This window comes from Chlamydotis macqueenii, chromosome 11, assembly GCF_036417535.1.
Source record: "Chlamydotis macqueenii isolate bChlMac1 chromosome 11, bChlMac1.mat, whole genome shotgun sequence".
Lineage (NCBI taxonomy): Eukaryota > Metazoa > Chordata > Aves > Otidiformes > Otididae > Chlamydotis > Chlamydotis macqueenii.
The window spans coordinates 18,153,917-18,169,269 of NC_141566.1; the positions used below are offsets into that span (position 1 = coordinate 18,153,917).

Consider the following 15,353-nt stretch of genomic DNA (forward strand, 5'->3'; position numbering starts at 1 on the left):
ACAATGAAAACACTGGTGAAAATATGAGCTGTATTAATTAAAATCATAATACCTTATTACATATGAAAATACATTCTGTTGTGTCAGAATCTGCCAAATGTAATAATTAGGTGACATGCCCCTATAAAAATCTAAGCAATCTGGCAAACACTAATGAAGAAAGAATTGAAGGCTAAGTGAAAAATAATGAATCAATGGAACAGCTAGAGATTCAACAGAAGAATCCTGATTTCTACTCTAAATACACTTCTGATGGAATTTGTCTAAGGTCTCGGATCACTTGTAGATGAGACTTTCTGCTACCTGAGTTGTAGAGTTTGGACATTTTGAAAAGATCTAAGTTAGTTCTAATTAATACTATAACACGAACAGCAAATTCACATGTTTGGCCTGAACTTTAAGACACTCATTGCAATCTCCTTGAAGACATGACATTATGAGAACCCCTCACAAATTAGCTCACAGAACAGAAAATAAAATTGAGTCTACCCTTTAGTACGACAGAGTTCATGGTCTTCAGGTTCTGAAAGTAGAAATCGGAGCTGAAAAGAGGCCAAATTGCTTTAACATTTAACCAATTTGGATCAGACGGACTGAAGTCTACGGTCACAATAAAGTAAGCGAAATACAAAGGAAACTCAATTCCTCCATTTTGTTCTACAGAAAAATGTATTTCTGGTACAGCAGTTAATCACAGTGAGGAAATGACATGTTGCAGTCATGGCACAATTGTGACAGCATTGCTGCTGCTCATTTATGAACTCTGTGACCATTTGCAATTCCCTTCTGCATGTACCACCTCCAAGGCTGATGGCCAGAGTATTCCAGGGCTGCATTAGAGTTTGCTTTGACGGCCGGCTTGTGCAATAGATCCTCGTAAGATAAAGATATCTATTACACTTACAATTTTGAAAATTTGGGAAACAACATGTCAGGTTAACTGAACGAGGTATTATTGTATGGCTGAAGTCTGGTGAAGAGACCTTTCATTTTTTTTTTTTGAGTAATTTAAAAAAATAATAGAAATTGCTTTTCCTAGCAAAAAAAGCACACCAAGAAGTACCACTTAAAGGACAATATATATATATATATATATTTTTATTCCAGATACACTTTGCCTTAATAATGTTTTTATTTTACATTTGCTATCTAAGAAGCTGCTTACTGAAGAATGGAAAGGGCCACTGCTGAACAAAAAAAAATTTACTGAGAAGTTATTTCACACAGATTAATGCATGCAATGAAGGTCTATTTGCTACTTCATGTACTGGCTAACAAGAAAACATGTCCCAACTTTTAAACTCAATTCCACTTCATCTGACCTACAGTTCTATACTCATACAGCAGTAGATGGGAAAAGGTAACAATTCCCACCTGGCTCAAAGTTGCAAGACAGTAATAAATTTTCAAGCATTATTCTTCTGTAGGCCAAGTAATCAGAGTATTTCTGAGAAACTGAACAATACGTGTATTTCTGCTGATCTGTCCACTCCAATCTGATGGAAATAGCTGCAGGAATTCACACTACCAAAGAAATTTGTGGCCTGGGAACCACAGTGACATGATCCAAAATGCTAAATTTAATTCTTAATGGGAAAGAGTAAGTGAAGTTCCCCATTCAGTAGCTTATGTTCCAGGAAGACCCATCCTGGTTTCTGTTTGAGGAAAACAAAAACAATTCTTCAACATGGTGGCAAGCAGTCTTAAAAAAAAAAAAAAAAAATCATTCCAACACAAAAGGTCTAACAATGATCACATAAAATTACATCTCGCCTATAGCAGATGTGCTGCAGCTTAGATGGCACCTTAATAAGCAGGAGGAAGAAGAATCATGTTAGTTGAAGATGTAAAATAATTTTGAAGAAACTGAAATTGTTGTCTCTGTATGTTGTGGGCTTAAACAATATTTAAGTGGCTATTATTCTACTTTGGAAATCCGTTTTGCTATGTGTTCTATTGAATTAGATCAAGAATAAATTTGGATGAAGTTAAAGTGCCAGCTCCATCAGTGAGAGTGGAACAGAGATCATACTCAAGTCAGAGGAATAAAAAGAATGATTAAATGAGGTCTACATGCTTTTTTGTAAGATGTACGGCTGGAGGCTCTTTTATGTGAGCCAAGTTCAAAGCTGCCTTGTAAAAGTACATTAAAAATAAAATAGCACCCAAAAAAAGATAGGAGAGGGCAGAATTTTTACCCTGAAAGTTTCTGCTTTTTGTGGTAAATTACAGATAACATTCATCAGCAGTACTTAAGCCTACTTCTCTTCCAAGAGCTTGACACTGGCAGCCAGGAATGTAGGGACAGTCCAGAAACACCCAAATGGCAAGAAGATAATCTTAAAGGTGCAATGATTGCAGGGGCAAATCTCAACATGCGGAAGCCGCCTACTGCATATACTGTAATAAAGACAGCCCTTCAACAAAGAGAAGACACTCAGTTGTCCTTTCTAATCTCAGACATTGACTTTAGAGATCGATATTTGTAAATTTACATACACCAGTACTTAGTGTTGCTGCATTCAACCCAACACTATATGTGTGCACTCATGGAAGAGAAGGTATTCTGCCTTTATGAGAGTAAACACATTTGGTGTGCAATCCTTATTTGGTTTATAGTGTCTGATTTCATCCTGATGCCTACACACTTAGGAAGCAAAAACCCCAGAGATGGAGTTAGGTTTTATACTTGTGATGGGAGTACTTGCTGAGATTTTTCAGCCAATATACTATGTCTTTAACAGATATTTAATATTAATTTCATGCCAATATATTTGCTACATAACATATCTGTGAACCACTTAGATGTTTCAAATCTCTTCTCTCTCCTTCTTTCCACTAACTTGCTTTCTCATTACAGAGCTATAACCTCTTCAAGGATGTAGCTGTAGCAAAGTTGCCAATAGAGGGAACATTGGGTGAGGGCAGCCACCTCTTCTGCTCTCATTCCAGTGGGCTGTAGTACCGCAAGTATCCTCCTCCCTTACCCATTCCTGTGTCAGCCTCCCATCCACCTATCCATGGAGGGCCTTTGCTCTGTGCCCCACCAATGGGAAAAGGAAGATGGCTGAGGCTGAGGAAAGAAAAGGGGACAAGGCCACCCCCAGATCTCCTCCATTTGCAGTGCCAAGTGAGTTGGGAGTTAGACCAGATTCTGCACTCTAGTGTAAAGAGCACACAAAGACACTACTGTTATACCAGTGCCTGCCACCTCTGGTGTGGTTTGGTATCACATACACAAGAAGAGCAGACAGAGGATGTTTAAAATTGTGATACACTGAAAGTATTGATATATTATTGCCTATCATCATCAGATACTAGAGACAAACTCCATCCTTCTGACGTCCAGATTGAAAAACTTGATTTGGCTAATAGTTGGTAAACTCTTCTATCTCATATGGACTTCCGCTGAAATAGTGAAATAGAGTTTGTTGGCTGAACAGATGCAGAATACCACGCATGTCTGTACCTTATGGTACATGTTATAGGCAGATGTTTAGGCTGCTAATGTACAGCAGCCTATTAAATCAAATAATTTTACACAAATATATGCAGTATACGCTGGCTTATATTTTTAAGGGAAGACAAATAATTTAAAAATCAGCTACTTATACTTTTTCCATTTTCACTGATATATCATATGTATTAGCAAACGGAGTAGAGTTGACCTTATAGCAAATAGGTAAATTGTAAGAAATAAAGAAGTCCTGATGATGGGTGACAGATGGTCTCAAGAGCTGCTGTGTATTACTTAGTATGTTTTACTGACAAATGCACAATCTGAGTGTTAATGAATGAAATTACTGTATCAACTAGCACAGTGACAACTTCATTCTTATTAGTTTGAAATTTTGGGAGTCCATTTAGAATTCAAGTTAAATTGAAATTAATAAAAGATTTCATGTAATTGCAAAGTGGTCAAAACTACAGCATTTAAAACTTTTGATGAACAGCAAGTTATAATGTCTGTTCAGTGAAAAAAAAATCCTGCGTGTTATTACTATACACAATTTGGTGCTTTATCTAAAAATGGAAGGTAAGGGTTGTTAAAGCACTAGCAGTCTGAATTTTTATGATGACAATTCAGAATTTTCAGTGTCTGAGTCAATTCAAACTGAAAAGCAATTTTACTCCTACATTTACCTTCGAAAGGTATTCTACAATAGTAACTTTCAATTTGTAAGGCAATGCGAACCCATTATTAGTTACAAAGCATGACAGCGTTTCTTTAACCCTTCAGTGCACTAAAGAACTGGTAACTTTTAATACATTCTCTCTCTTTGGATCTAGGTAGGATGACACCATGACTCTGTTTTGGAGAACCAGACCTGTGGAAACGGCATCTTGCCTTAAGTTGCTGGGTCCAGGAGTCACTTACCTAACATTTTGCAGAGTAAAGGGACAGCAGCATCAAATGAGGATTTGTTTTACCATTTGCTGTGGACTGACAGCTCACAGCACCAGTTGTGAAACTGGAATAAAAGCTTGACGAAACAAGGATGGAGAAATGTTTCCATACATAGAGCAAGAAGAAAGCTGTAGCACCTGCCGCTGCCTGCCAACCCTAACTTTAGCCACATTCCTTCCCAGTAGGAGAAAAACATAAGAGACTCTTCATTATTTTATATTTTTCCTATCTTAATTCTACTTGTGAAAGACTGTACCTTTTTGCACAAAGGTTCAGCACTTCTTGAAATTTCTTTCCATCTCCTGATCTCCTACATACAATAACCTCTGTGCACAAGACCTCCATGTATGGAAATTAAACCTGTGATCTCCCTCTAGATCTTTTGATGCATTTCTGTGGCACCTAATTAAGACTGCACACAATATAAATACAGAAGATATGTGCCTCAATATTAAACTACTTACTCTTGAACAACAATAAAACATGAAATTAGTTATCTGCTATGTTTTTCGATTACTTCACTGTTATTTATACTTCCTTACTAACTATGGATTGGAGGGCGTGGAGAATAAAGTAGAGGCTAGAAGGAGAGTACTCACAAAACAGTTCAATTTGTCCCTTTTTTAAAACTTCATGAACTTGAAGGCAATTTCCAAAAGAATTTTCTCCCTTACAAGTTAAATCCTTTTTCTCCTCCTCCTGTTCCACTGCTGTTAACAAAAAGCAGCTCATAAATCAAACTTTAATCAAGCTGAAAATCCCAATTTTATTTCTTCACTTCCCTAGGGGGTCAGAGTATTTTGCAGAATCCTTTATTTTCTGAACTTCTCTACTTCAGAACTTCTGCTTGCTTTCTCTCCTAATAAAATTACTTTCATTTAGGATTACCATCCTCCTCCCCTTCCTGACATTGCACTTGCTTCTTCAGCCTCCTGTGATTGAAAGTATTTAAAGCTCTGCAACTTAATTGGAAGAAACATGATTGTAAGGGATTAGCAACCCCTCAATTCAATATACAGAATTATGTTTACACAGCCAAGGAGAGATTAACGTACTATTTCTCTAATTTTTCTGGTGTTTTCCTACCTTTAGACTTCAAATCTTTATAAACTAACACTAAAACCATATTCAGGAAGGACAAATGACAGAAGCACTGGACATTGTGACTCATACTGTTAACAGTGATTATGCTCAATTCACTTCCTAAACATTCCAGTAATGTATACAATTCTTCTTTCCTTAAAATTCCATGATATATATTTGAAAAAATAACAGCCTGATGTAAAGTTTAACCGATACAGCTGATTTCATGAATCTTGGAACAATTTCTGTATTACTTTATCTTGGAATGAAACATGACTTTTCCCTTTAATCCACAGTTAAAAGATAACAAAACACTGATTCAGGACAGATAGATTCTGCTTTAAAATGGACTAGATTCTAAACGTTTTACCCCATCCTGTGCCATTATTTTAAAATATAGTTTACAATGTTAGATTTGAGGCACCACAAAGCCTCTTTAAGGCTTATTTATTACTAGATCAGGGGCAAGAATGAATAAAACTACGCAAGCTGTCTTTGGATAGCACGATACAAGAAACTCAACCAGAGTAAGTAAATGAAAGGAACGCTTCCTGTGAGACTACTTTATGAGATTTCCAGAATGACTAAGATTGTCTTTAAGGTGATAAGCCAAGTTTTATACTGGAGTTTAGGGAATCACTTCCCAAGAATGAATAGAATTATGCCTATGGCATTTAGTAAAAATCAATGTTGAAGGACAAGAAAGCCCCACAGCTAACACTTATAAAGATCTGCTTCTTTTGCTTCATTCTGTTACCTAGTTGTTTTCTTTTATTATACGATGGAGATAGCTCTGAGCTGCAAGATGTGAATAAAAGAGAAAACTTCAAACACTGAAACTTTCCAATTCAATCTGTAGTAAACCCAGACATTCCAGATACGGAATTTAATTTCTTTTAAACTTACTTCACTACTCAACAAAAAAAAAGATAAAAGCCCTAGAAGTGAGTAAAAAGAAAGTTTTACACAGGAGGCACCTTCCTTATTTCTTTTAAACAAGGAGCTATTTTCCTCCAAAATGAAAGTTCTCAGTAAAGCAATCAAACTGCTATATCCACAAAAAAAACCTTCCCTGAACCAAAGTCCCTCTGCAAGTACGCATTTTAATAGCACAGAATCTGCAACACAAAGCTCAGGGTTGGATTTCCTGTCATATGGAAGTGGAAATGTCTGGACCCTCAGAGCTAGATGAAGGACTGAATACTTTTGGAATAGTTTGCTTTAAATGCTGTAACTGTATAGAATACTCACATGAATACAAAAGTACAAGATAAGCAATACATGTAAATCAGTGCTAAAATTACTCAAGTGCTTCTTGGACCATATGCAGGGTTTTTGAAGTGATATATTGCAGACTGCCTGCTATTCTGTTTCTAAAGGTCTGAAGTCTCTCCAGGTAGCTGCTGCTTTCTACTGATTATGATGAACAGTTTAATATTTTTGGATTTTGCTGACTACCACTTTTCTATTGACAATTAATAACAGCGTGGGGTTTTTGAGCACTACACTTAAAAGTTATAAACATTGATTGTCAAGAATTCTTCCACTCTGTTAGCTCTTTTAAGCTAAGATCATCTTGCTAGTATAAGACAAGTAAAAGTCTACAGCAAGGTCGCAGTCTACAGACGTTAAAGTACCACTAGATTGTGTCGCCAGGAACGTTTCTTTTACTGTTCAAGCCATTGTAATACATTTGGATGAAAAGTCTTTACACCTTATTTAAGTAGGCTAAATTATTTGGGTCAGTCAATAAAATGAACAAAAAACACTGCACTCATTATTAATGCGCTCTCATTTTTTTCTTTGGTTTTGTCTCATTGTTCAAATAGACTTTCAATAAAGTAACTTCAACTGTGACAAATAATGGATTAATTCTTTGAGGAACTGCTATTAATTCAGCATTGAATGTCATGAGTTTACCCTTCCCCAGAAGTTTTAACTGCTTTTACAAAATTTTGTTATACCCTTAATGGGACTTCGGATAATGTTAATTCTCAGAGTAATTATCTATATTAAGTAGTTGACTACCTCTACTGCAAATTAAAATGTTGAATACATCTGAGTGCTGCATTTTAGCTCTTATCTAGCTATCTAGCCTTCCTGTGAACAAGACTGCACAGTTCAAATACGATTCAATGAACTGTGTAGATAGTACACTCCATCACTTTCAAAAGTACAGGTAGGAGAATAGGGATTTGCATGAATGTGCTGATGCTTCCGAGAAATGGGGGACTACTTTAATGTGTCCTTCACACAGCAGATGGTACGTGAAATCTGTTTCATGGTTGGTAAAGCTTTGTAAAGGCTTGTAAAGATTTGTTGCCCACTGCTTTAGCCACAAAATGAAGATATATACCCACACCAAAAGCACCAAAAAATCAATTGTAATAGCACTATCTCATAGAACAATCCTGGTTGTTCTTTAATTTAAGAAATACTCTGTTTTACTTAAATGACAAGCTTTGACATAACAATATGAAATTTTACACCCAAAGACTGAGGTTATGTTCCTATTCTTTCATATACACTTTCCAATAAAAAAGAAACCATTAAAAAGTAGAAACATGTATTTACAATATTCAGTAAGATTTAAAAGACACATTTGCACATTTATAAACAATTAAAATAGCAGCATAAAGTGGTGAATCCAAAGTTTCTCAGCTGAGATAAAATCTTTGAACACCCTTGAACCTCTCAGACATTCACTAATCTCTTTTCTCATGTGCCATCTATCAGTTTGCAACTTCTTTTTTAAGTCTTCTTTTAATTATTATTGTAGCAGAGTAGAACCTTGAGGCAACACTGTTCTAAATTGTTTACTTATTCTTATCCTTTTCTTACTGTCGTACTGTCTTATCAAGTTTCTAATCCAAACCGATAATTTACCTGACAATTCATAACAACTTCTTTTCTATTAATCTGTCACAGACTTTAATCTTTTAATATTCAAAGGAATTGCTCCAACAAATTCTACTGTATCTGTTATTATTCAACAAACTGAGGAAATTCTGAAGAAACAGGATGGGAAAACATAATATTACAGAAGCTATGCTGACATAATTTATTTTTTTTAGAATTCTTTTCACATTGATGGGAGGTTTGAGATCTTTTTAAACATTTTCTCAACAAGTTTTCTCATTTTGAAATGATCCCAGGATCATTTCTAGCATTTTGTAAAAAGTAGATACAGCAGCTGCTACCTTCTTCCCTCCACCACTGTTTATTTAGATGCAAGTTCCACACTTTTGTTAACAGCTTGCTCATCTTAGTACATTCCTTTAAAATTCATAGATCAACATAGTCTACACTTGATGATTTTTTACACTTCTTCGACATGCTCTGGCACCTCCATTTCTGGCTCAGTTTCTAATGGCACTGGAATAACGCAAGTAAATAATCTTGATTTTTCACTATCTCATGATTCTCAACTATGCTTTCTGTTTCCTAGTATTCTGACAGGCGTGCTGATTCCTTTACTCTTCATATTGCTGATTGATCCAGTAGATGACGTGTTTTTCATTGGTGTCTAGTTGTTCCACACTTTCTTATTGGGTTTGTACAATTTTTTATTGACTTCATTAGATTAAATTTCCATTTTATGGTGGAAAGAAACTTCAGATTCTATTACCAAGACCTTTGAACTGATATAAAAATACACATTCTGATCTATGACAATTCCTTTTTTTTTGCCAGGAAAGAAGATCTAAATACAACATTCACATTTCACAGCCTTATCTAATAATGGAAATATTATATACACAGATTACTTCATAAGGTACATTGAGATCTAGGTCTTTGTTGTAGTTCATAACTTGAACCTTCCATATTAAATGGCTCACAAAGAATCACAACAGGCAAGTTGAAGGTAGTAGATAAATAGGTTTTCACAGTCTCTTCTGCTATACACGTTTGATTCATTGCCTGAACTTCTCCGACATTGCTGAAAAGACTCCTAAGTGAGTTTTTACATAATTGAACTAGTGCTGCAGCTGACTGGAAAATAGAGAAAAAAGTGAATGACCAACTACTGGTCATAATGAAGTAGAGGAACAGAGCAGACAGCCTTAATGGATTCTAAATTTACTGATATTTTCAACTCCTAATTATGGTATTTCTATCTATTTCAATTCAGAGTAGTTTTCAATTAAGAACTTTTTGTTTTCAATGTAATAAATATTTCAGAAAACTGTAGTACCATACAGGATCCTTGAAGTCTTAGCGATGATTTAAGGATGCTGGCCGTGCAAAATAATTGAAGCTTGTTGACTACAGCAGTTATGTTATGATTCAGCTAAGGCTTTAAAAGTGGGTATCAATAACTTATTATTACATATATAATATACAGAGACATATATATTAGTCCTACAATAATTCCACTGAAAATACATCCGCTTCTGAGAACTATTTTTATTTACTGGTCATACCATCAATGGATACTATCAGCTGCTTTCCCAAAACATCACAAATAGCCTAAATCAGATCCTATAAACCCCACAAGGTATTTCTGTACGTAATAACATATTTTCCGTATCCTGACCCACACAAAAGCAATGATCATCAGATCCAGCTATCGGAGAAACAATATTCTGATACTGTAATTCTGTAAAAGTTTACTTCAAATAAAAATGCTACAGAACCAGAGACAGCAATATAGAAAAGACTGCATTCCTCATCATTTTCTCTGACAAGGAGAAAAAAAACATCTGAAACCACATATTTTATTGATTTTAAATATTAAAAAAAATAGTTTGTCTCTTATTAGTGACTTTTCTCCTCCTTGACCTTATTTTCCCTGAGAAGATATAGGATTTCTTTTTTAACCATCTCAGCTTCTATCATACAAGATTTCTAAGAGCTACATTTTGGAAATTGGGTTTGTGCATCATGGCCGGTCTGGCATGTGAGGAAATCAGCTACATGCTGGATTCTTCCCCCCATTCCTGTCCAAAAATACGCAGCACAATTTCCATCCCATCATTTCTTCTAAGAAGAAAATCTGACAATTTATTACAGTCCTCCTGTGCTAGATAATAGTCCAATTGATGGTATGTGACAGAGCAGCTTAACTTCAAGAGCCAGCGCTTCTTCGTATAACTGCTGTCACTTTTGCTTTTCTCAACTTCACCTCACTAACTGATTTTTTATTTTTTTTTTTGCTGCTGCTGTTTTAATTTTAGTTCGTCTTGTTTCCTCAGGAGGTTGCCAAGAAAGTGAATATAAAAAATAGGTGGATAAAAATACTCTGTATAAGGTACATAATTTTCCATATAATATATTCACAGCAAAGAACAGTGTGCAGATATTTGCCATGGGTCTGGAGTATACAAACAAATGCTTAAAGCGTTCACTTGGAAAACTGCCGATCTGTCTACACATCTACACTGAAAAACTCTGTTAATTAGTTTAGATTGAGGTCTATATTGCTAGAGTCAGCCTGGTACTGTACCTAAATTTGCCCATACAAAAGTAGTTTGGCAGAGTTAATCTGCAGTCGCAACTAAGCATTTGCAGTAAAGAAATATATTACTATAATTAAGGTGGAAATGATGAAAAGACTAAGAATTTTCAAAAGTTTTGAGACAGTTTAGTACAAAGTAAGCACTCTATTTCTGTACGTTCTGCCCTATCAGTTCAAGATCTTTTATAAATTTTGCAAATTGTCAAATGTATTCATTATTTATAAGATACATATATCTCAATGTCAAAAAATTCTCCCTCAGAGAACCACCTTCAGCTCAGTACATAACCAATTTTTGCACCAGGTCATGTCAAAAGACCACGTGCCCCAGCATCGCAACTCTGGCAAAGACTACGCAGATGAGGATACTGTCCCAGCCTGCTGCAATTTGCAGCTCAGGAACTGTCTGAACCAGTGGAGGAGTGATGTTCATGAGAATTGGAAACACTGTTCACGTTTATTTACTGTTCTCATAGGACTCTACATACATACTCAGCCATACACAGTGTTTTAAATGCAGAATCACTAACACCTACAGGTTTTTCCCTCTAGTGAAAATTCTCGTTTAGGGATGCCTGCCTCAATTGTAAAAGAAGCCAGTGAAAACAACGCAATTGATGTAATTATACTTTATAAGTAATGTAATATTTTTGATTTGTTCATTTGTAAAATAAATAACGGTAATAATAACAACTAATTGTAGAACACAAAGCAGCTCAATTCTTGTCATATTGAGACTGTTCTTAACTGGACACTCTACTGACATGGGATGAAATTAAATCTGAGTTATGGGTTGATACGTATACCTAGGTTTTTAGCATGCTTAAGGTTTTACCTTAACAAGGGCCCAAGTAGTAATACATAGTGATACCCAATTTATACATCAGATATTAAAGTATCTTAGATGTGAATAAAAGAAAAGTTAATTAACTTCACTCAAGGTTATACCGGGAGTCCTTGCTAGGATTAAGATTTTTAACTCTCAGCTATTTGCTTCAAAGGTTGTACAGAACAGTTTTTACAGCTGTTTTATTTTTAAAAATAAACTCTTTTTAAAACAGAAAACAAGAGTTAGAATCCTTCGCTGATGCTTGCTTCTTCCTATAAAGTATCAGACAGCCTGTATGTTTAAATTTCATGTTACCGAATCATACTGAGATCTATCATTCCATTACAGCCTGTAATGGCTAACTGCTTTTGAAGAGATCCATAAACCATGCACATTCGCTGCATATTTGAAAGCAGCAACAAGAGCACTTCTTTGCAATACTTAAAACTTTTTTCCTTTTTTGAACAACAGAAAGGATTTTTCCTTTAGAATTATGTCTTTTCTTATGCTTCCTAGCTGCAAGTCTTCTTGAACACAGATGCACTGAAACAATCCAACTGTGATCTGCTAATGGTAGCACAAAATAAAATGACAATCTGATTGTACTTCAGAGATAATGTTTGTATCTCGTCTCCCCTTCCACTCCTATCTCTTCTCTGCCACTCACAAAGAATAGTTTGGGATCGCTGCTAGGCTAGACAAAGCCAGTCAATACCTAGTACCTATTCAGACACTGGAAAATAAAAGGTGAATGTTGTGCATTCTAATTATGTGTGTATTACAGGCACCTTCCATCAAAGGGGTTTTTTTAATTACCTCTTTATATGCCACTTAACATGGGAATAAAGCTTCACTGTTAAACATACATAAGTGTGGATCATCTTTCAAAGAATATTTATTAAATTAATACATATTTAATACAGTATTAAGAACAACAAAATTCAAAAGCGTTAATATTTTTATTGAGTCTCAGCCCCTAAATATTGGAAAGTACTGTAAAATTAAAAGTTTTTCAGCCTCATCTCCTGTAGTAGTCACAATTATTTCACCGTTTTTTTTCCTGAGAGTTCAATCCAGAATCTACTGAAAGTCAGTGGAAGGGCTTTTGTTGAATTAAACAACCAAAGGGAAAAGCATTAAGCTTACTGGATCAATTAAGTCACATTGCAATTTATATACGGTTCAACAAGAGAAGAGTAGCTAATTCCATCAACATAGATCCTTGGATCTTGCCCTGAGGTTCCTGCCCACACTATGCACATGCTAACCCATTTCCAAAACCTCTTTTGGACTAGAAACAACAGATTTTCCACTAAATGAAACCTGGGAGTACTCTATGAGCTAGTATGGCAGAGGCTGCATCAGGCATCACTCCTCCCAGCTCAGTCTTCCAAAAGATCTTTCAGAACCACCCTCAAACACTGTCTGCATGCTTCACACACACACTACTGTCCTGCTATAAAAATACATATACAGTTCTCTGTGAATCGTGCTGAACATATCACTTAAAAAAAAATAATTCCTAAATGACGCATATAAAAATTGAATGTTCCGGAGTCACAGCACTGAGCAAGGTGCATGACCTTGTGACAGTGTGCCTCATAGTATCCCAGCCTTACCAGGACTACGTGTACTCCTGTGAAACTCTCCTTGGCCACTTTCAGGAACGCAACAGCTTTGTGCTTCTGACTTACAGCCCTGAAAAACCCTGGTCAAAATAAAAAAAAAACTCCCAAGCCTTCATTAAGGTCCTATAACAAGAGCTGAACAGGTCCTACAGAAGACAAAGCAGAAAGGATTAGGCTTGCTACATCCACTGGCTTAGAGACTCCGGGGATGTAAGCATTTCTGAGGTGAAGGCACCAAGCAAGGGACAGCAGAGAGAGCCTCCTGGGCTGCATGTACCAGACTGCCTTACAAAACGTGAGTCATATGGATGTGAACATATTCAAAGTTAAATAGGCAGAAGACCACTCCCAAAAATTAAAACAAAGAAACTTTTTTAAAAATAAAAAATGCAATGCAAGCATAGCCACTGATGCATACATAAGAACAGAGCTCAGCGGAATTTCTTATATGCAACCATGTGGAGAAAGAATCTACTTTTTCTACTCAGTTTTTAAAATGTGAAGACACTGACTTCATAATTCCCTGCCTGCCCCAGTAAAAAGTCTTCACCTGTCATCAATAACTGGCAAAGATACTTTAACAGATTAATAGATGCTTATACAGCAAGAGTTTTTTTAGCATTAATGGGAGTTTTAAAAATGAGAGTTTCTAGATCAGCATCTGTTGTGATAGATGATATGTCCAAATATTTCTAGATGTCCTTCCAGCCTACTGGTTTCAAGGTAAGCTGTTCTATGTAGTGTCACTGATCTATAACTATGATCCAAATTTAACACTTTCCAAAAATACAAAGTATTTTTATTGAATTAATACAACCAAATAATTTTTCTATGAGCTGACATTTTGGCTTACGCTTTTCAAGTGAGCATTAGATAAACTAAATTTGTACAGCAGATGCTGCTTAAACTTTAACTTTAAAATCCTGAGCCTGGATGGTCACAGTTAGGAGCCATTAACTACCATACTGTATCACAGGACTCCAAAGATTGGAGACTTTGCATACCATATGTGCTGTGAAGGTGTCCTAAGAGAAGGGACTATGTAGTGGTTGAGTTAACAAAAAAAAGTTTGATCATTCTTTTATAAAGAGGAGATGCAAGGCAAAAGGAGAGTGAGAGAAAGTGTGTACAAGCATGAACCATTAGTGAGTTTTTTCTCCAGTTATTCAAAATAAAATCACATCGCATTCAGACAAAAAAACACAATCCTATTGTTTCATTACTTACATAACCGTTATTCTGCAATTCTTCAAGTATGTACTAATTCAACATAGTATTTTCACCACAACTAACAGCCCAGTTTATGACATTATCTACTTGTCAAAGGCATACTGACCTTCATTAACAACGGTAACACTTTTGAATAGATGTAAAATTACGGCATTTGGGGAATAACTTCAGACATCTGTTTATTCCCCTCTCAAATCTTTCTCAATCTAAACAAGGGCATTTCTTCGCTGTCACTATTAAAAGATGTGAAACAAAGAAAAGCTGAAATCTTTAGCAGATTATAAAATAATCTTTCATAGATTTTCTGATATCCTCTTAATTACAGTAGCAGAAGTTACTCAAACAGAGTTAATGGCTCCTTAGCATTTCCATTACTATCAACTACTTCAGAGTAGGCGACAATTTGTCAGTAAGTGTTCGCTGCTGCCTAAAGCCTGACTGAAAATCTGAACCCATTACAGCACTTTGTCAGATCATGGAGCAACCCTCCATCTCCCAAGGCAGCCAGATGATCAAAAATCTTCAAGGCGACAAGTTTTACTCCTAGAAACCGTTGACTGGAGTGTCAAGAGGAATGGCCAGCACAGATCAAAGCAGTCATCCATCTAATCCCAAATCCTGTCTTGAACAGTGACATTTTACAGGGAAAAAAACCAAAACTCTTCATTTAGGAGACAAATCTATCCTGTGAAAAGCGTCCTTTTTACCACATGTGCC

The 15,353-nt window shown here is 35.8% G+C and overlaps 1 protein-coding gene across 1 annotated transcript in view; it reads right to left on the bottom strand.

The window, feature by feature from the left end:
* Positions 1-15,353, bottom strand: part of PCDH11X (protocadherin 11 X-linked) — a 495,288-nt gene that overhangs the window by 29,958 nt on the left and 449,977 nt on the right. The gene's annotated exons all lie outside the window — the stretch shown is intronic.